The sequence below is a fragment of the Dermochelys coriacea genome, chromosome 19 (assembly GCF_009764565.3).
Source record: "Dermochelys coriacea isolate rDerCor1 chromosome 19, rDerCor1.pri.v4, whole genome shotgun sequence".
Lineage (NCBI taxonomy): Eukaryota > Metazoa > Chordata > Testudines > Dermochelyidae > Dermochelys > Dermochelys coriacea.
In genome coordinates, this window is record NC_050086.2 from 4,251,523 (window position 1) to 4,272,370 (window position 20,848).

At 47.4% G+C, this 20,848-nt stretch overlaps 1 protein-coding gene and 1 pseudogene across 2 annotated transcripts in view; both read right to left on the minus strand.

The window, feature by feature from the left end:
• Positions 1-17,031, minus strand: part of LOC119845570 (gap junction beta-3 protein-like) — a 32,139-nt gene extending 15,108 nt beyond the window's left edge. The window contains exons 1-2 of one of the 2 annotated variants that reach the window (XM_038378028.2): positions 16,454-17,031; positions 11,970-12,065 (exon numbers count right to left, since the gene is read on the minus strand). The gene's annotated coding sequence lies outside the window, so the exon portion shown is untranslated. The remainder of the gene's footprint in view (positions 1-11,969; positions 12,066-16,453) is intronic. The other variant, XM_038378030.2, reaches the window with a different exon arrangement.
• Positions 17,032-17,368: 337 nt separating this feature from the next.
• LOC119845258 lies at positions 17,369-18,680 on the minus strand (annotated as a pseudogene).
• Between the last annotated feature and the right edge of the window lie 2,168 nt (positions 18,681-20,848).

A 20,848-nucleotide genomic window follows, 5' to 3' on the forward strand; every position in this document is an offset into this window, starting at 1 on the left:
CCCAAGGGAATCTAACTGACCATCTCTTCTGATGCACCTTCCTTTCCTCATTGAAACACGGGCTTCTCCCCACTTTGGTTTATATGCTTGGATCTCGCCCTCGCTTTGCAGCTCACAAAAACGTTTGGAGCCATGGAAGAAAAGCTCTTGGAGCCAATTAGCACGCAAAGGGGGAACAACAGCCTCAGTGCTGGTGTGTCTGGGGAGGAGAAGGTCACTGGTGCAGGCACAGAGCAGGGGCACACACAGCAGAGCTTACTCTCCTAACCAGGTTTCAGAGTAGCAGCCGTGTTAGTCTGTATTCGCAAAAAGAAAAGGAGTACTTGTGGCACCTTAGAGACTAACAAATTTATTTGAGCATAAGCTTTCGTGAGCTACAGCTCACTTCATCGGATGCATCTGATGAAGTGAGCTGTAGCTCACGAAAGCTTATGCTCAAATAAATTTGTTAGTCTCTAAGGTGCCACAAGTACTCCTTTTCTTTCTCCTAACCAGCTGAGCCTCAGCTCTCCTGGCTTTGGAGTGGGGCTAGCCAGCAGGGGAGAACTTCATTTCCCAATAGAGCAGGAGAAGTGGTTTTGAGGTCTAATGGTCTGACCCTCTACTGGGGTAGATCATCTGTTGCCTTCAGCTGATGCAAACTGGGGTTGCTGCACTGAAGGTCTGGCCCCAAGAGTTTCAATAAAGAGTCCTGATTCTGCTCTCACTTAACAGTGGTGTGAACCAGGAGGAACGATGGTGACGTCTGAGGCACAGTGCATTCCTGTCCTTTCAATCATAGCTTTGCACACACTCAAGATGTAAACCATTAAACTTTAAAGTACTGGGTGGCAGGGCAGGGCAGGGCGAGGAGGGAGTGAGGAGTAGCATTGAGCAAGCAGCCCAAGGAGTGGGCGAAGGAGGGGAAGAGTGCAGAGATGGAGAAAAGCTTCATTGCCAGAAGAAATGAGATGAAATGAGAGAAATGGAAATATTGCAGGATTCATGTGAGGCGCAAGATGGCACCAGTAAAGGAGCTAGTGTGTGTCCATATGAGGCAGATCAGATGTATGCCTTACCTCTGGGGCTGGTACCTCTGGGTCCTGCAGGTTGTTTTCCCATTGTAGGAAAACTCAGCAATGTGGCATCTGAATATATTCTTAGCACACTTTTTTTTATCTATAGTGTATTGCACCAGTCCTGGAACATGGTGGTCACAACCAGCATGCAGAAAGTCTGCTCTTTCAGAAACCTTTGCCCAACACCTATGACTGATTCCCAGTGAGCAATTCTGCACCAAGAATTGACTCCAGTTAGAGCGATTAAAGGCAGAAAGTAAACTCCCTCACTCTTTGCAATAACTCCCCCCAAAAGGAACATCCCATCAAAGCTAACAACAATACAGCATGTTCTCCAAGACTGACCAGTGTTCAGCTGCTCAGGAAAAGTGCTGGTAAACTACATGCCACAGCACCATCTGGTTCCTGGATTAGTCAAAGGAACTACAACCCGATTCAGCCTGGAACGTTTTTATATTCCCTTGTCACTAACCCAACCACACAGTAAAGAAGCCAGAGCAGCAAAAGTGTATTGGCAGGAAATTGTCAATACCTTGGTGTGGGGGATCCTAACTATACCCTTCACACTGCAACCAATTGTCTGTAAGGTAGTCTGGCAGTTTGGGCGCGCCAGGTGACTCACGGTGAGTGATCAAGAATTAAAAAAGCTGCGCTGGCAAAAGAGAATGCTTGAAAGGAAAGTGGATTTCTAAAATCTGTTATCCAGAGCAAAACTGGGACCCAGTCCAAACGCTGCATCTCCCCTCCCCCCCCGCAAACTGGGGGCGCTGATTGGACCTGGGCCTGTCACCAAGGTATAAAAGCCCACGTTTCTGCTTCCAGCTTGAGAGCTGTGATCCTGAGAAAGCTGTTAGAAAAAGGAAATTTGGTGCCCCTCCTCCTCCCTCTCCCCTCATCTGAAGCGATGATGGCTCTGTCCAATGCTACCGGAGAGGTAGTACAGTGCAGTGGCTTCAGCACTACACCTCAACCTAGGAGACCTAGGTTTGATCCTTAGTTCTGCTGCTAACCTGCTGTGCAATACTGGGCAACTCAAGTCCCAGTTAAATTGTCAGCTTTTTGGGGCAGGCACTGTCCCTCACCCTGTGAATATACAGTGCCCAGCAGAAGCACAATTTCTGGTGGGAGCTCTACATGCTACTGTGTCAATAATGAAGTGAAGTCTGCATGGAGGCTGGTGTGAAGATGTGCAAGAGGGAAGGAAAATCTGAGTGCCATTTCCCCAGTAAAGCAATGCTCTGACCAGGGTACTTATTTCTGACCATATTGACTCCGGTAGGCTCGGCTCCATAGCCAACTATTGCATTCCACCGGAAAAGGCCTCTGGGCCAGTTTCTATCCAGTGCGACTCCAGAGTAACACAGTTAGCTTCTCCAGAGCTGCTCCAGATTTACGTTGGTGTAATTAAAGTTTGACTTTAAAAATGGTTTCATGTATATTTAAATACATTGTTCCTGTAACAGACAACCATGTGTTCAGTTTAATGAATGCCTACAAATTCAGGGGCTAGAGCCTCAGCTGGTGTAAACTGAACTCAGAGTTACACTGATTTACACCAGCTGAGGATCTGGCCCCAGATATTTATTCATTGTTCATGTATCCGATCATTACTTGTTTTGGATGTTCAGATCCGTGTTTCAAACAGGCAGCAGAACTCTAGGAGCCAGAGGACTCTGCTTGGAGAAATATGACAAAGGTAACATCTGAAATCACAAATGTTGCTCCCTCACCTTCTAATCCCACTTCTTGAGAAAACAAGGGGAAAATATTGCATCTTACTGAGTCTAACTTGTGGCCAGATACAGGAACAGATATAATCACTTGTCAGAGTTTGCTTTCATCTGGATAGACACACTGGTGAGAATAGGGCCCCGTATGTTTTCTTGCAATTTGGGGGCATTGGATGAGACTTGGGTGTCGTGTTTGTGTCTGAGCATGGCCAGATGCTACTGGTGGAGAATGATATAAAACTACACAGACCAGATTCTGATCTCATTTCCACTGGTGGAAACTGAGAGGCAACTTCGCTGATTTCCACTGAAACAGAAGTCTCTGTAAATCTCACACATCCCCTCTGGGGAAACATGTTCTCCCTACTGCCCCGACCCATCTGCTGGTTTGTGAGAATGAATGAGATGGCTAGATAGAAATTACCTGTGCTCTTTTCACTGTCACAACAGAATCTGGATTGTATCCCACCAGAAACGGTGTCTTGCAATGGTCAACTTTTTATCTGGCAGGGCGAGGGTGGGGGTGGTGTGTGTGTGCGCGTGTGTGTATCTTGCACGTAGCATTTATAGTTCGAGAGCAATCTTCCCCCGGGTGTGGAGGAGTTGTTTTTGTACATTCCTTCTGACTATAGTAGAGAAACCAGGAATTTCAGTGATTTTTGAGAGAGGCAGGACAACATTTTTACACAAGAGCAAGAGCTAAGTACTGAGATGAGATTAAACTAGGGCTGTGACCTTAGATGTGAAAGACAGATGTGTGGTGCTGGACTGAGAAATACCCAGCTGAAATAACAGGTTTTATTCCTTATTGGAGTAGTAATTACCTCCATCACTTTCCCCCTCCAGTAATAAAACTCTCGAGTCTCATTCTGCTTTGATCCAGGCTACCTGGAGAGAGAACATGAGGAGCGGGAAAAGCCAGTCAGCTGAGCGGGTGGCAATGGTCACTCCTGTGACAGCTCAGCACTTGCAAAGACCCAGTTGCAGATTCAGAACAGGAGACAGGAAAGGGAAAGAGACGACAGCGCTTCCCTGTTCCTTACCAGCAGCGAGTTCTCAATGACTCTATTCAGCAGCACTGCTCCTGGGAGAAAGTTGGTGCCTTTGGGGAACCAGAATCTCTGGCAGTGTCACTCCATGGGTCACCTCTATGTCTTTCAGTGCTGAGTCAAATCGTTAGCTCATCGGATCCCTGCCCTCGTCTCAGGGATGCTGGGACAATTTGTATAGTGGGGGTGCTGAGAGTCATTGAATCAAACTGTAAACCCTGAATATAATGGAAACCACTTCAAGCCAAGGGGTACGACAGCACCTCCGCTCCCCTCGTTCCAGCCCCTATGCGCCTTCTGGAACCGAGCAGCGAAAGGGAAAGACCTAGGATTTCATTCTTGAATACATTCCCCCACAGCCAAGCCAGCCAACAAGAGCAGGCCAGGTTCTCCACTGGGGTAATGCAGTGTAGCTACACTCATGTTCAGTGGCCAATTTACTGTGCCAATTTACAGCAGCTGAGGATCTGGCCCAGCTGATTGTTTCTGTTTCCCATGTGAACTGGGGTTGGGTCTAAGCTGTGAAATTTGGCCTGGAACAGTCCCAAAGATGGTGGGTTCAATTTGGGTCTGGGGTTCCTGCTCAGGCCCCTCGCTAACAACAGCACCAAAAACCTCAGGCATCCCATACAGACCCTTCATAGAATCGTAGAATCTCAGGGTTGGAAGGGACCTCAGGAAGTCATCTAGTCCAACCCCCTGCTTAAAGCAGGACCAATCCCCAATTTTTGCCCCAGATTCCTAAATGGCCCCCTCAGGGATTGGACTCACAACCCTGGATTTAGCAGGGCAATGCTCAAACCACTGAGCTATCCCTCCCCCTTCCTTGATCTTCCTCCCCTACCCCCCAGGCAGAGTCCCCTCCACTATAGACTCCTAGGCCTCCCATTCACTACCCCGCTTCGGGAGAACATGGATTCCCTCACTGACTCCCCGCCAAGGGTTCAGACACCCACTCAGGCTTCAGCTGTTTATATCCCCACTCAGCCTCTGAGGTTTGCCCATCACTAGCTTTTACTATCCATGTCTTTGGGCATAAAGAAAGAAATCTGGTAAAAGAACATATGGAATTATCTTTATCAGGGAACTGGAACCTGTGGAGAGGAAGCAAGGGCCTAAATTCACACAGTGAATTAGTGGCAGAGCCAGGAATAGAACCCAGGCATCCTGACTCCCAGGCCCCCCCCGCTCTAACCACTCAACCCATGCTGCTTTCCCCTTGTAAATCCAGTGGGCCACTCTGCAAAAGTTTCCCAGCGTTGGCAGTGCCTGGGTCACTGGTGTATGTGCACCACCCCAGCTGTTAATGTTGGTTCATTACAGTTAATCCCCATTAGCCCGTGGTTGACTGGGGTTGGGTTCTTCCCCTCCAGCCCCAAAAGGGGGAAGGCTGGGCATGTTTGTGTGTCTGAGGGAATGAGAGCAGGCAGATTTCCTAATTTAATCAGTTTTTTAAATGGCTCAACCAAGCCCTATCTGACTTTTTGCACCCTCTTGAAGGTAGGAACTGGTGAAACTCTGCATTTAATCCCCCAAACAGGTTAGGCCAGGGCAGTTGAGCAGAGCGTTAGCTCTTTGTACAACGTCAACAGGCTGGAACAAATCAATGTCTCTGAACAGGAGTTAAATACACTCAAGTGATGAAAGGACATTTTAAAAAAAAACGTAATTCAGTGCAATGGTTTATACCACGTTCACGTAACTGCATGATACCACATCCATCTAACCTCCACACATCATCTTAAATTCATTCACAGAAAGTACAAGGAGAGTGGAGACTTTCAGGAAGGAAGGGTAGTAATAGGAACACAAGAACTGCCATAAAGAACCAGACCAAGGTCCATCTTATCCAGTCTCCTTTCTAAGACAGTGACCAGCCCCAGCTGCTTCAGAGAAAAGTGCAAGAAACCCTCCAGTTATGGGATAACCTACCCTCAGCGGAAGTTTCTGCTTGACCCCTCATGCATTAGAGGCTAGTTTATGAAGTAAGAGGGTTTAGATCTGGTCCAAACCTCGTGACTGTTTGATTCATCCTCACCGTTCTAACTCTGCATGTTCTCATAATCCATACAAATGTCCAGTCTCTTTGAGGCCTGCTAAACACTTAGCGTCCCTGCTATCTTGTGGCAATGAGTTCCAAGGGATGTTTCCTTTTTTCTGTGTTGAATTTACTGCTTTTTAGTTTGGGGGACTATTCAGTAACCCTCCTCCCCAGATCTCACAGGAAAGGGCCAAAGTCCTGCCACTGCTTTGGACTCGCTTGGTGCTTATGAGCCAGACCCAGCTCTCATTACAGCCAGTGGAATGACTCACGGTTTGCAAGCGAAGCCTCAGTTTTCATGGGAGTGGGAACTCATCTTACAATGCCTTACAGGGGCCTGATCTTCAGACATGGGGAGGCTCAGTCGCTTTTAGGAAGCCATGTCCCTTTAAGGTGCCTCAGATTGGGCTCCCTCATCGCTGTAGGATCTAAGCCCCTCAGAGTCTTTAATGCATTCATCCTCAGTGCACTTCTGAGGCAGGGCAGTGCTGCTTTTACAGAGGGGCAAACCCACTAGGCCATCCTTCCTCGCTAATCCCTTTGGAAAACCTGGTTCCCACGGAGCACAAATGGACTTGGCTCAGGCCCTGGGAGGGCCATCTCCTGGAAGACAGGGAGACTGTTTGCGGGTAGAAAGCTCAGGCAATGGGTAGGGTGTGGAACCAAAATGCAGGAGATCTGGGTTCAGTTATGTCTGTCACAGACTCCCTACATATCCTTGGGCAAGCCACTTGATCTGCCCTGTGCATCAGTTCCTCAGCTGTAAAACAAGGATAGCACAATGCAGGGATTCTGTGAAGCTCAACTCCTTCGGCAATCGGGAGATGCTCAGATAACATAATAAAATCTAGGTCCCATTTAGCGCTTTTCAGCAGTAGATCTACAAGTGCTTTACAAAGGAGGTCCCTATAGTTATCCCCATTTTAGAGATGGGGAAACTGAGGCACAGAGACTTGCTCAAAGTCAACCAACAGGCCAGTGACAGAGCCAGAAAGAGCACTCGGGTCTCCTGAGAGCCAGCCCATCGCTCTGTCCACTAAGCAGCGAGAGCCAGAGAAGTAGATAAAGGAAGGACTCCTTGCATGAGCCAGTACTGCACGTTCCCTTTGCACTTCAGCAGTCCCATCCCTCTGTCTCAGCTGCTGCGCCAGCGATTGTGAAACTAACGTCCTCCCCGTGGCTCATTATTCACCCTAAATGTCACACTCATAGAAATCCATGTGCTCTCTTTAATGCATAAAACATAAGTGCTGGAGACAGAGGGGCCTGGCACTGCCCTGTCTAACATCCAAACAGCTCCTGGGACATGGCGAGAACATTTCTTTTAATGACATTAAAAATAAATTTAACACATCGCGGGGGGCTGTGATTCCATGCTACGCCCATATTAATGCCCTGGGAATAATAAAAACCAACAGGGGCCTGCACCTCCATGACTTTTGGCTCCATCCCACTGTCTCTCTCATCACTTCGTGAAATTTACAAATCTCTCAGCCCAAGGGAAGAGGGTGCCCATCCTGCTAATTGGACATGAAAGAACAAGGGCACAGTGCTTGCATGCAAGTGCTGTTACTTGTTTCAGCTTGTTGCTAGGGTATAATATATAAATAATATGAGAATACATTATGAGCTTCCTCCATTCTTGGAAACCCTTCTGGTCTCCCTCCTTGGGCAACCTGAGTGAATCACTGTGAACAGAAAAAACTTTGTCCTAGTTAGCTTGTGACAAGGAGTTTCACTGGGCTATCACTGAGGCCAAGAGCTTGGGAGGATTCAAAAAGGGATTGGAGCATGTCTGTGGATAACGAGATCCAGAGTTCTAACAAAAAGAAAAGGAGTACCAGTGGCACCTTAGAGACTAACAAATTTATTAGAGCATAAGCTTTCGTGAGCTACAGCTCACTTCATCGGATGCATTTGGTGGAAAAAAACCCACCAAATGCATCCGATGAAGTGAGCTGTAGCTCACGAAAGCTTATGCTCTAATAAATTTGTTAGTCTCTAAGGTGCCACTGGTACTCCTTTTCTTTTTGCGAATACAGACTAACACGGCTGCTACTCTGAAACCTGTGAGAGTTCTAACAGTGAGGGTTCAAAGATACTGAGAGTTTTAGACTGGGGTCTAAACTGTCCTGCTTCAAAGCATAGGCCAACCTATCTACTGCAATGGTCCCCAAGCTTGTCAGGGTCATGCCCTACCCCTCCTTACCCCATCTTCAGCCCCGCCCTGGGAGTGGGGCTGCAGCTCAGGGGGAGATGTGGACAGGAGTAAGGGGGCCAAGACTGGGGCAGGTCTAGTCTGGGGCCAGGAACGAAGCCACAGCCAGGGGCCAAGGCTGGGCAAGGGCTGGGAGCTGGGGCCATAGCTGGGTCAGAACAGCTGCAGCTGGAGGGTGGGGCCAGGGCTGCAGCTGGGTGTTGCTCCCTCCCTGCCCACCGTGGGGGCTGGCCTGGGCCCACTGTACCCCCAAATGTTCCTCTGTGCCCCTGAGGGGGCGCACCCCACAATTTGGAGATGAGTGATCTACTGAGATTTAGAGAAAAAAATCTTGGGGGGGCAAGTTATCCCATAACTATGGACTGCAGGGATTCTTGCACTTTCCTCTGGAGCAGCTGGTGCTGACCGCTCTCAGAGACGGGATACTGGCCTAGACTGACCTGATCTATTATCATCATTTGTATTACGGTAGTGTCTAGATGCTGCAGCAGAGATCAGGGTCCCATCATGCTGGGCACTGTATATACTCAAAGTGAGTGAGAGTCCCTGCCCCAAAGAGCTTCCAATCTAAATAGACCAGACAGACAAAGCATGAGGGGGAAACAGAGGCTCAGAAAGGGGAAGAGGTTTGTCCCTGATCACATAGCAGGTTGCTGACACAGCTAGGAAATTTAGCTTCTATTCCTGATGCCTAGGGCACGTCTTCACTGGCAACCTTAAAGTGCTGCCGTGGTGGCAGTTTAATGTGGCTTGTGTGGTTGCGGCGCTCTAAAAAAAACCATCTCTATGAGGGGCGCAGCTCCCAGTGCTGGGGCACTGTTTACACCGGCGCTTTACAGCGCCAAAACTTGCAGCGCTCAGGGACGCGTTTTTTCACACCCCTGAGCAAGAAAGTTGCAGCGCTGTAAAGTGCCAGTGTAGACAAGCCCCTAGTTTATCCACTAGGCAGTACTGCCTCTCAATTAAGGCACTTCCAATGTTCCTATTCATCTCTGGATTTCAGTGGACTGCTGATGGGCTCCACAACTGTTCACTAAATGCATTTCCTCCCATCCCCCTTCTTTTCTTTTACCAAATTGCTGGAGTCCCATTACTCACCTCATGGCCTTAGCTTTCCCCCCCGCCAGCTGAAACCAGAAGAGATTAAATTACAGGCACATTGTTTCCCATTAAGGATGCCGCCAAGCTTTCCCACTTCTGAGGTGTGCCCAGCACAGATGCTTTATCTGAACATAATGGTGTAGAACTTCAATCTAAACTATGCAGCAGATATGCGTTCATTCCTAGTGCTGGAATAACACTGATTACAATAGACTCATGGGTATTAATGCAGCTGTGACAGTAAACTGGAAAAATGTCATTATCACTTTTAATTTGCAACCAAGTCCGCATGGTCTTGAAACTGGGCTGAAGGCCAAGTATCTTGTTACCAACCCTCCCTTACTGACTCGACTATAGTCATAACAACAATGAGTTCTTAGCCACATCAGCATGCTGTAATCAAGTACTAGGTCTCTTAATATTGGTTGATTTCCACCCAGGAAGCACAAAGGAACTGGAGCACTGGTTTATGAAGCTTTACGTAGGGTAGCCAAGTTGAGCCCGGGAGATCAGCACACTTTCGAAGGGGACATTCTTGGCAAGATTTAAGAAGTGAAGGAGAATGGTATGAGCACTGGTATGAAGCCAGCAAACAAAGAATTACAAAACGACTACCGGAGAAGACAAACAACAAGCCATGATACCTGGGAGCAAACTAAAAACAATACCCATGGGGAAAAGGCACGTGAAAGAGGACAGAATGTTCTATAGTCGGAAAAAAGGATTCTCCTCTCTGATCTGCATGGTGCACCCCTTAGCTGAGCACAGCTTCCTCTGCAAGGGACATGGGATTCTTGTTCCACCAGCAAAACATCTACTGATCTCAATGGATGTTTTAAGCACCCGCGCCGGCCCCGCTGCAGAGCTGTGTCTCTGGGGGACAGGGTGGGCTAGTGAAGAGAACGTTGCCTGTAGTTTCTTGCAGAGCTACAGTGGTGAAACTAGGACTAGCCAAAAGCAGACCCCATTCAATGGGCTGCAGGGAACAACCCTGCACTGGTAGGGAGCTGGTCTGAGTGTCCTAATGAGACTTTTCCACCTCTAAGTTCTAGGAGTCTCTGTTGGTTGAGAGCTAACCAGTGCACTCTAACCCCCCACCCCCAGCTTTTTCAGCCAGCAGGATCTTATAGTCCATAATGGAAAAGCCCTGTTAGATCACTGAATCATCCCCTCACAAGTCCCCGGACAGAAGATGTACCAGTATCAGATATTAAACTGCTACAAAGCAGGATGTTAGCCAAGAAGGAGAGAGCAAATGTTTCATGGGGGCACTCTGAAAAAAAAAAATAAATAAAAAACCCAAACATTCCATCTGGAAGCCTTGCTACAGTGCAAACAATGCGACAGCCTGTCTTCCCATACTTCAGGGAAGATCAACAAAGCACTCGAAATGGAGCCCACAAGGGAATGTGGTAGCATGTTCCAGATTAACTTTGGAATTCGCTCTTGGCCAGAAGTAGCTCAAGCCAAAGTAACTAACCATCAGAACGGCTTACCAAGGGATGTGCTAAATTCTCTACCCCTTAGAGTCTTTTAGAAAGATGCCCAACCTTGCTTTAAACTAAATGATACACTGCTGTGCTACCATGCCCTCCCACAGCAGAAACACGCTGGTCCTGCCTGCTGATCAGCAGACCAATAAGCGATGCAAGCAGAGGGACTCCTGAGATGCAGTGATCTAATGTTGATACAAATTGGCCTTTTCAACGGAGAACGAGGGGTAAGAAACACAGGAAAGAAATGCTGCATAAACAGCATGAAGCCAAACCAGACTTTTTCCAAGGAGACACTGATAGATCTGTATTCTTTAGTTTGCTCTCAGCTTCCTCCCGAACTTCTCTTTATTGCCTGGTACGAAGAAACACAGGGAGAGTTGGCTAGTGGTTATAAGAGCAAAAGGTGGTGTTAGGGTTCCTGGTTTCTATTCCAACCCCGATGGGAACCATGGGCAAATCACTAAACACAACTACTGTTAACTTCCATGGGAAAGAAATGACTCAGGAGTCAAGTAATTCACCATGTGCAGAGGGTCTGCAATACTTTAACCCTCAGGGAAAAAGAGTCACACCTGATTTGCATCATCATCATCTTTAAAATACTGTAGGGGCTTTCCATAGGAGGTGCAATGATTGCCTCTTTATACAGGGATGAGTTACAACTCAAAGATTTGACTCTTTATGGATGCAGGCACATTATATTAACATGCTTCCTCTTCCCAGCATCTCTATAATTGTGATTTGGAAGCAGGAGAGAGAAGGAAATACACTGTACAGTATTACAAAGCTCAGAATAATTCAGCACCGGTGTGATAATTCATAATCCGTTCTTTCTGGCCTTGTAGATTTTGTGCATTTTAATATCATCCTTTCTTTTAAACCACTTCACACCCCACAAAGCCATCTGGCTATACAGATTTCCCCATTTGTTTACACTTGTTGTGTCATTTCAGATTGTGAAGTGAAACATGCATTGCGGCTCGCAATTAGATTTTACAGCATTATTAATTAGTGTCCCTAAAATACACCTGACATGAACACTGGGAAGGGAACCATGCTAAAACTGCCATGCTCAGCCAAGCAGCATCGTAAAGAGACCAGCAACCTACATCCTCCTAGGAGAAGGCTGTACTGTCAGATTCTTTACTGAACATGTGGCTCTGTAAAGATCTGGGACGTCCCTAGGATGATTTCCCTCACAGGGTACATTTCTCTGGCTGTATAAATTGGGTGTTCTGACATGCTGCTTATGGCAACTGCTGAAATTCTCACTCACCAGCAGGACTTCAGTAAAAGACATGACTGGGTAAGAAGCAGGTCGGTTCTTGAGGCTTGACACTGGTGCAGAGAAGAAAACCGGGCCCCCTAGTGTCTGTGGGAACAGATAAGGCAGAGAGAGAACTGAATAAATCCTATTTTGGGAGCACCCAGGGGGCCTCAGCAACATCTGATGCCATTGTGCTAGGTGATGTACAAACATGTAGAAAACAACAGTCCCCGCCCCGAGGCGCTCACAGTCTAGGAGCAGTGTGAGCGGCTGCTCCGTCTCCCCCATCCCAGGAAGGACTAACTCCACAAACAGAGTCAGTTCAGGCCCTTCATTTGTCAACTGTAAGATTCATGAAGTAATCCCAAAACAAAGCTATTCCCTTGACCAAAGCAGGGAGCCACAGGAGCTCACCCCTGCCCTGAGCCAAGCACTCACCTACTTCCCACCGCTCCCCTCAAACTGAGCCACTTGCTGGCTTTTATCATCACTTGATCGGTCTCAGTTGGGAGGCTGCCGATCAGCCACAGGTGAGGCTGGGCCCCACGTCCCTTAAAGGGCCAGCTGCCCTGTGACAACAAGACCCAACTGGTACATGAGGCAAGTGAGGGTAACAGAACTAACAGTACAGGGAGAGGAAGCAAGAGGGTTTTTACAGATTAAGGGCAAAATTCTGGGGCAGAGATTATCAAGCGACTAGTGATTTTGGGTGCTTGGAGTCCATAGAGCTAGTTTGGCCTTTTATTATATTCAGCAGTAATGCAAAGAACCTACAGGCCTGTATCCTGCTGACTTATGCTAACTCGCTAAGCAAGCTAAGTATAGCCAAGTCTAGTAGTCCTGTGACTTTTGGCATAATGAATGACCTGACGGTTACCCTTGGATTTGGGGGAACTAGGAATAGCTTGCTCAACAGCAAAAGTTAGAACCTAATGGTACCTGGCAACTGCAGGAACACGGAAGCGATCCTGGGCTTGGATATTTTAGGACAATCGTTGGCAGATATCTAACCACCAACTTGTTTGAGCAAAAGGCAATGTAGATGATAATGAGTTAAATGGCATTAATATGTTACCCTATAGGATAAGTGCACCCGTATTAGGAGGGTGAAGAAGTTAGATTTGGACGTGGAAGGCTGGGCATTAGAATGAATATTCATGGTCGTGCTCAGGCCCTATAAATAGGCCTAACCACCATGTGGCAGGGGTTAGCTTCCCATTATTTGATCCTTCAGCTCTGTTGTTATCTACCACCAGTCTTGGGCACTGGGGAGTCTGGACCATCAGACTTATTTGGCATGCAGAGGCAGGGCTGGTCCTTTGTCTCTCACCACCAGGTCCTCAAGAAAGGGTGTAGATTTACAAGTCTAAGAACATATGCAAGGAATGATACCACAGATACCCCCCATAATCTATTATTCCTATCTGTTTATGTGGGTTGGAGCTTTCCTGTCTCTATTATCGGTTTGAATGAAAACCACCAAGGCTTTGCTTTGCCCTCAGTGCGAGGCTCCTTGCTGTACACCCCGAGGGTCCCTACAAGATATTGAACTTGTTGGTTTTAGTTCTGTGTAGCCTGATACTGGGACAGGAACCCTGTTATCCCCAGCTCATTAATCAGGATCAACCCATAATCAATACAATTATGATTAACCATTAAAGAAAGTCAGGCAACAGTGCCCAAGTTGAGAGACCTTAAAAGGTGCTGAGGTTCAGAAAGTGCTGAGCACCGTCCTCTGAAAATCAGGCCCTTTAAGAGTGTCTTAAGTTGGGCACACAAAACAACTAGACAGATCTGAAAAGCTTGGCCTGGTCTCTTATCCTGCCCATAAGGCCCCATTGCCTATCCTGCCCTGTCTCTCTTGCACACGGTCAGTGCAGGGCTAGTTGTAGAATATACATCCACCGAATGCATCTGATGAAGTGAACTGTAGCTCACGAAAGCTTATGCTCAAATAAATTTGTTAGTCTCTAAGGTGCTACAAGTACTCCTTTTCCTTTTCTTTTTTGAGAATACAGACTAACACGGCTGCTACGCTGTCACCACAAGAGATGAGCAAAACCAGCCTGACTTTAACATCATCATCATTCATCCATCCTTTGGAAACTACTTCCCTGCATCCGATGATGTGAGCTATAGCTCACAAAAGCTTATACTCAAATAAATTTGTTAGTCTCTAAGGTGCCACAAGTACTCCTTTTCTTTTTACTTCCCTGTACTTTCTGGTTTACAGCTGCTGCTTGTAAATGTGAACTGCTGTTACCCTGGCTCACTATGGGCTGCTGCTTGCAGGCGATTTGGTGCCTACAGAAAAACTGGCTCAAGATGATGAGATATCTCACATATTGGTCATTTGCTGTTTACAGAAACAGCTGTTCTGAGCATGTTTTTCTTTTGCAGGCATTACCTAAATACGGACAGGTTCTTGCATGTTGGAAATAGAAGGGGAGCTCCACAGAACAACAACTAAATCAGTTTGTCTTAATTTCCCAGCATAAAGGCAAACTTCAGACTGCTCTGAGGTAAAACAAGGCTCCAACATGGCAGCGTGCAACAACCTGGCAGAGAGATTCAGTGCTCGGCAAAGGGCAGGGTTTGCTCAGTTAGAATTAGAGCCAGTCAAAATTTTCCAAAACACAAAGTTTTTTAATTAAAAGCCTTTTAAAATTTTTTCACAAAACACAACTGCCTTTTTAGACCTTTTTTACATTTTTAATTGAAACTGTTAGTGATATTTAGCTTTTACCGAAAACCTGATATGGCAGTAAATGAAGAATTTCAACAATCATTTTGACAGTGTTCTCAATAACACTGGAGGTGAAAAAATTTCATGCAGATTTAAAAAAGCCAGCAACTCCCAACAAACCAAATGGTCCATTTCAAACCCTGTGAAATGGAAATGTCAAAATATCTCACGATTTAAACCAAACACAGCAAAACCCCCACAACCTCCTAAAGTTACAATAAAGCTGATTTAGAGAGTGACTTGTGTCAGCTGATATTTAAAGGAGTTGCCTTTAAAGAGATCACATTTCCAGATGATGCTCAGCTGGACTATATATACTGAGCATCTATTAGACATGGGCTAACACATTAGCAATGTTTCCATGATATTTACTTGAATAAAAACACTTGAGATTTTAAAAGCTGCCTAAGGGATTTGGAGACCCAGTTTCCACTAGAGGAAGGATGGTCCAATGGTTAGGGAAGTAGCCTAGAACCTGACAAACCAGGATTCAAGTCTCTTTTCTGCTACAGCTTTCGCTGTGGGACCTTGGGCAAATCCCTTAGGGTCAGATCCTCAAAGTCTCTCTGTGCCTCAGTTGCCCATCTGTACAATGGGGATAACAGAACCACCCTGTCTCCCAGGAGTATTCTGAGGATAAGTACACTAAAAAGATTGTGAGAAGCTGAGATGCTAAAAGCCAGATAAGTACCTGAGGTAGCAAATTCCACTCTGCCGATTCCTCTTCCATGACTATTCTAGCAAACAGAGCTGTACTAGCAGGAACACCCATGGAAAGAATGTATTAGTGCTTATGGGCCAGATTCTCAACTGGTTTCAATTGTCCCTTGAAGCCAATGGAGCTACGCTGATTATCACCAGCTGAGGATTTGGCTACTTGGAGAAAGCAAATTTCAGACTCAGAAGCATGAATATGGCTCCCTGGAAAACTGATCACACCCTTCACCCAGGGGACAAGCAAGGCGACCTGGACCCACTTAAAACTGATCTTGCCATCCAATCACCTTCATGCCGTGTTGCTGGGGTATCAGTCTCATGGTCTTCATGCAATTAACATCCTACCCTTGTTCCACTAGGGCCTACCTCCACCTACCAGCTCTCCCTGTGCATCTTTGCACAATTGTCAGTGCATGAAGTAACTTCCCATGGCTAGGCAACAGCATACAGAGAATCTCACACAACCTATGAGCGGCAGATACACAGAGATTTATTAGCAGGCTCTGATCCATTACAGCCATCTGGCAGGTGCTGAGTTGAAAGTTGCATAAAACAGATTAGGTCTCTGGGCCCAACCCAGTGCCCCATTGAAGACAGTGTCACAGACCTGGTTTAGCTCCCTTCACTGCACACTCCCCAGACTGCTGTGAGGGGGATCCAAACACTGAATCCCATATGCCCTCAGCTTGCTGGGGATGGCAGAGGTTACACACCGTTCCTGGCTTTGGATCTCTAGGCCCACACTCCAGGTGTGGATCTCATACCTGACACCCCTTTGAGCACTGAGGCCCCTGCAGTTCAATTGCCTGGGCCCTGAGACTAACGCCATCTACACCATGCCTCCCCAGCAGCTCTTGCATGTTCCCAAAGCCCCCCGCAGGGTTGTATGACAGCAGAAGCAAATGGACACAGGTGTAGCAAAAGGTTTGTAACTCGGTGCCTCTTAAGTAAAGAGTAAAAGCACAAGAGAGTACATATCATTGAGAAAACAACCCCACTCCTGAATGCAATGCTCCTCACTCCAGCTCACCCTTCCCTTGGGGATCCATCTGCATTCAGGTGGGCAGGGCTCTCCACTACTTCATCAAGTTCTGGCAGCCACTCCCCTCATCTTCAGCTGTTGGAAATGGCTGAAAAGCCAGACTAGCACAGCTCCTGCCCTTTTATAACCTCTGTCAGGTGACCTCCTGATCAGCCTCAACAGGTGAGCACAGACCCCTACCAGGTGATTTTGTAACCAGGTGACTTCTCCCTGGATAGCCCAGTTCTCCTGGGTAGGGGCCAGCCTTTTGTTTAAGGTGCTTCTGTGTGAATATAGGATCATCAAGGTTTAACAACCCTCTATTGTTAGCTTTGTGCCACTACCCCTTGGAATCCCAGGCCATCTTGGAGGTAAACAGAGAAGGCAACCAAACCCCATATTCAAAATGGTGTTTTCAGTCCAAAGAACGTTCCTGGTTTCAAATAGAGTTCATAAACTGTACATTGAAAGAGCTCCCAAATCATCACAGAAGGACTTTATATTCCAGGTATATTTATAAATCGTTTATGACACTTGCGGAATCATTGATTGAAATGTCTATGGACCGTTATTGAGTCCAACAACTGCTTATAGACATGGCTTCAAACCACCCGCGACACTTTCCGCTAGTATGTTTATGCCCATTTAAAACACACATGACTCCATCTATAACATGCCTAGAACATCTACAAATCATTTATCAACCCTTTCTAAAATACTGAAGATGATCAAGAAACCGGCAAATTTTCTCACAAATTTCATCCCTTTTAATTTTGTTGTTGTTGTTGAAAAAAAAAATAGAAATTTGGAAAGTGCTGACTGGCTCTGCTATTTGTCAGTGTACTTTTCATACACAGCGTGACCCTGCCTTCAATGGGCACTGGATTGAAAACCCTTAGAGAAATGATTCTAATAAGCCTTTGATTACTTTGTTGGTGAGTCTGCAGGGAATGACGCTGGTGAGAAGGTTGCACTGGTTGATGGAGTCTGTGCAAGGGATTGTGAATGCCCGGAGATGATGTAGGAGCCTCTTCTCCCTTCACTAGCAGCACCCTCCTTGCTATATAAAGGGACAAACCCGAATGGAGTCGGCTCTGAGGATGATGTACTAAGACTCTGTTCTGCTGTGCACAGTGATGGCAGCCTATGGGCTTGCTCAGCAGCTCCCTGTCCTGGCACCGGGTGGTGAGCTCCCAGCACTGCTTGGTGACCAGGTAGGTCATCTCGCAGAGACTGAGAAGGATGCACAGGGTGGCGGTGGCCACCATGAAGTAGGTGAAGAGTTTCTTCTCGGTGGGCCTGGCAATGAAGCAGTCGACCGTGTTGGGGCAGGGGGCCTCGGTGCACCGCACCATGCAGGGCACATTGAAATTCGCATAGAGCCGGTGGAAGATGCAAAGGAAAGTCACGTCCACAGCAACTTTGAAGATGAGACTGAGCAGGTAGGTCCACCACAGTCCTCCCCGCTTCTTGCCGGGGTCGGAGTAGAGCTGGCGGCAGTTCCCTCCGCCTCCCGGTGCTTCTGCTCCCTGGCTTCCCGGTAGGCCACATGCATGACCACCAGCAGGGAGGGGCAGGTGACCAAGATGAGCTGCAGGGCCCACAGGCGGATGTGGGAGATGGGGAAGAAGTGGTCATAACAGATGTTGGAGCGGCCGGGCTGGTGCGTGTTGCACTCAAAGTCTCTCTGATCGTCGCTCCACACCCGCTTCGCAGCCACCACGTAGACCAGGAAGCAGAAGATGATGACCATGGAGAGCTAGACGCGCCCGAAGGCCGTGGAGTACTTGTTCACCACGCTCAGGAGCTCCTGGAGCCAGGACCAATTTATCCTCTCTTTGGGGTTAGTGGAGCAGGAGCTGGAGTGGAGACAACCAAGCTGCAGTGAGTGGAATGGGCTACAGGAGGGCTAGACTGCAGCAAGCACTGCGCTCCTGCACAAGGGAGTAAGAACCGCCCTGTGGGGGCTACACATCCCTGGGGACTCTTGGGGCCTTGGCGCCAGCCCCTACTCCCCTGGCCGGCAGTGGAGACAGTCCGGGGTGCAGGCCATCAGTAAATTCCTGCCCCTCACCCTGAGCAAGGGAGAGGCAGGGGTGAATTGTGACTCATGGTTGGGTCTCTGAGTTAGGATTCCCTCCCTGGCTCTTCTTGGGGTGGTGCCGCTAATACACACGCCTTGCTCAGGGCTGTGTCTGAAGGAACAATGTACCTCTGGATCTGATATAAGCCCCATTACCACTGCTCTCGCCTCCCTGCCAGTGCAGAGTACCGCCAGCGTTCTCATATGGCCTGCACTGATCGGAGCCACGCACGTTACTGGAGATCAAGCCCTTGGCCTCAGGAAAGCGAGCGAGTCTGTAATGGGATCAGCATGCAGACCACAGCCCTCTTGTACTCTAGGATGAAATTCAGTCCCATGCAGCACCAAGCTCAGGCCCTCTTTAAATCCCATTTAAGCCCTCATGTGCGTTGACCTCTGCCTATAACCTCTGCTTAAGACAAGAGAGTCCTGCAAGTGGTGGCTAGTCCTTTTGCTGGCTCGTTGTACAGGGCTGGATTTTACCCTTAGCCCACACACCTTGTTTGGGGGCTTGTTTTCCCCAGCATGCATTTCACACTGTCTGCTATTACCTGTTGCCCCCTCCCAACCTGCAGTGTTTTCCACAAGGCCATGCTGAGAAAAATGGGTGCAGTTGTCTAAAGAAAAGAACATAAACCACCAGGAGCATTGCCTTGGGTGTGACAGCATGCTGCATACCTGGGACTTAATTGGAGTTGACAGTTTCACACCAGGAGGCCACAGGGATGAAATTCCCCCCCCCTTCAAATTCTCTTAAAGAGATGCAAAGTTTTCAGAAAGTACCTTTCTCTCCGTGTGTGTTTTTCAAAGGCCCAGAGTTTCCAAAGGGACTAGTGATTTCAGGTGATCCAACTTCAGACACCTTAAAGAGACTCGCCTTTCAGAAAGGTTTCAGAGTAGTAGCCATGTTAGTCTGTATTCGCAAAAAGAAAAGGAGTACTTGTGGCACCTTAGAGACTAACAAATTTATGCATCTGATGAAGTGAGCTGTAGCTCACGAAAGCTTATGCTCAAATAAATTTGTTAGTCTCTAAGGTGCCCCAAGTACTCCTTTTCTTTTTGCCTTTCAGAAAGAAAACTGAAAATCTGGCCTTTTTAAGGCACCTAAAGTCAGAATCCCCCCACCCCCCTAAAATGGAAGTTCCTTAAATGACTAGTTTAGGAAAAACTTGGCCCAAGATAACAATGAAAACCCAATAATAAAAACTGAACGTCACATTCAACGTTAATGTTACCGATGAGCATGCTTACAGTGGAATTATTGTTCATTATTCATTCCAGAAAACGGTCAGTTATGGATTGAGGTCCTCGCAGTGCAGCCCGAGTCACTGCAGATCACAACATGTTACTGCAATAAACCAGATCAGGCTTTGCCATTTAGTGCTGTTGTTTTATCCATTTTTGTTTATTAACAAGATGGGGATGTTGTGTTAATGTGTTTCCATGGGGCTCTGTTCATAGATTCTTCAGTCCACTGGGTCACTTCTCCAGTTGTTGGCCTGACCCTGTCAACCTTTACTCACCTGAGCAGGCCTTGCTCAGATGGGTAGTGCCACTGATTAGTCCAGAGACTCCACAGGGGAGGAAGGGTTTGCATGAAGAGTCTTAAAGTACACACTGTTGTGTAGTGCCTTACTCTGAGCAGGCCATTGAAGTCAAGGTGCTGTTCCAGCTAAGGGTGGGGAAAAGGTGGGGATGGGGGCAGAATCTGGCCCTCTGTGTATTCAGTGTGTGAAAGAAAAGGCAAAATTATGAGATAACAATTGGGGGGAGGGGCAGCAGGATGTAGGGGCTAGGGCACAGGGCTAGGAGATCTGCATTCCATTCTCCCCTCTGCCACTGATGGGTTGTGTGACTTCTGGCAAGTCACTTGACGTCACTGTACTTGGTTCCCCTAGCACCCTTAGGCTGTCTTGTCTTCTTAGACTATAAACTCTTTGGAGCATGTATTATGCTTAGCACAACGGAGACCAGATTTTTGTTGTGGCCCCTACACACTCCAGTAATGCAATAAGATTACTCTGCAAGGTGTTTCCCTTAGGTTTGGGTCCGCGCTTTGCATTGGACATACCCTTCCATCCAATTCCAAACATCTGCAGTGTTAGTAAAAAAGCAGGTGCCTTTACTTGCGGAGACTGGCAGTTTGCACCCAGATTTTTCAGAAAATTTCAAAATACCCCCTTAGTCATAATGTCTAGCATTCTTAGCTTCTGAGCTCTTCAGGGCAGGGACTGTGTCCTCATGAGTGTTGGTGCAGCCCCTAGCACATGGGGCACTGATCCCAATTGGGGCTGGGGGCCCTTCTACAACATCAATATTAA